Here is a 1,583-nt window from a genome sequence, read left to right on the forward strand (position 1 = left end):
TTTTATTTGTGATTGAGAAATAATCTATGATCAATTAATTTGATAATATGTGACTAATAAATGAGTTATGATACATAAGTACGTAGTTGTGACCATTTATTATATAATTGTGACCACGACAACTATTTCACACCATTGATCATACCCCCAGTAAACCCTAGTAGCTCAACCTTCCAGCCTCTGCATCCTCTAAAAGACGATAACAAATCGAAAATTCAAGTGTGAAAAGTAATGGCCGGCGGATCCGATGAGGTGGGTCTACAACTTTATCATGTGCTAAATGTGGCAAACTTACTCATCTTCAGTGCCCAAAGTGTGTGGAGTTAAAGCTTCCCTGTAAAGGTGCTGCTTTCTGTTCCCAGGACTGTTTCAAGGTGTACTGGAGTTCTCACATGTCAGTCCACTCAAAGTCAATATCTTCCTCTGCACTTGTAAATCCTGATGAGCAAAATGCAACCTCACAGAATGATGGTTTGCTCTACTGCTTGAGGAAAGGGAATGCTGGTTCACATGAACTTCCACATTTCAATTGGACAGGGCAATTAAGGCCATATCCAATATCAAAGAGACGTCCAATCCTGACCACATAGATCAACCTGACTAGGCACTTGACGGAATCCCAAAAATTGAGCCTAATAGTGATCTGCAACATCATGTTGAGATCAAAGCTCCAGATCAAATTGAGAAAATGAGATAAACTTGCTGAATAGCAAGGGAAGTCTTGGATGCAGCTGCTCGTGTAATTCGACCTGGAATTACTACCAATGAAATTGATGTAGTGGTTCATGAAGTTACAATGGCTGCTGGAGGATATCCTTCTCCACTAAATTATAATTTCTTCCCAAAGTCTTGCTGCACGTCTGTAAATGAAGTAATTTGCCATGGAATTCCATATGCAAGAAAATTAGAGGATGATGATATTGTAAATGTCCACGTGACTGTGGACTATAAGGGGGTACATGGTGACTTGAATGATACGTTCTTCGTTGGTAATGTTGATGAATCATCACAACGGTTGGTTCAATGTACATACGAGTGTTTGGAGAAAGCAATAGCAGTCGTTAAACTCGACGTTCGTTTCCGGGAAATTGGAGAGATTATCAACTGACCCGCTTCCATGTCAGGGTTCTTTGTGGTAAAATCGTATTGTGGTCATTGTATTGGAGATCTCTTCCATTGTGCACCAAATATTCCTCATTACGTAAGAAATAAAGCAGCTGGGGTGATGAAGGCTGGCCAGACCTTTACCATTGAGCCCATGATCAATACAGGTGTTTGGCGCGACCGTATGTGGCCTGATGGATGGATTGTTGTAACTGCGGATGGCAAATGCAGTGCCCAGTTTGAACACACACTTTTGGTGACTGATACAGGGGTTGAAGTTCTTACAGCATGGCTGCCCACATCCCCCAATGTGGAGACGACTTATAAAAAGGGCTATATGAGGGTTGGTTTTTTGATATATTTATTTGACTAGTTTTAACTCACAAGAGCGTGATTAAAACACAATTTATATGAATGGAAATTTGGACAGAGTTTCGGTATAAAGATTACGCAAAACAAGGATTAAGAAGGAGTAGAAA

General features: G+C 40.4%; 1 pseudogene; it reads left to right on the forward strand.

Annotated features, from left to right (window-relative positions):
* Positions 1-125: 125 nt before the first annotated feature.
* On the forward strand, positions 126-1,447 carry LOC111382683 (annotated as a pseudogene).
* The last annotated feature ends 136 nt before the right edge of the window (positions 1,448-1,583 follow it).

The sequence above is a fragment of the Olea europaea genome, unplaced genomic scaffold (genome assembly GCF_002742605.1).
Source record: "Olea europaea var. sylvestris unplaced genomic scaffold, O_europaea_v1 scaffold25490, whole genome shotgun sequence".
NCBI lineage: Eukaryota > Viridiplantae > Streptophyta > Magnoliopsida > Lamiales > Oleaceae > Olea > Olea europaea.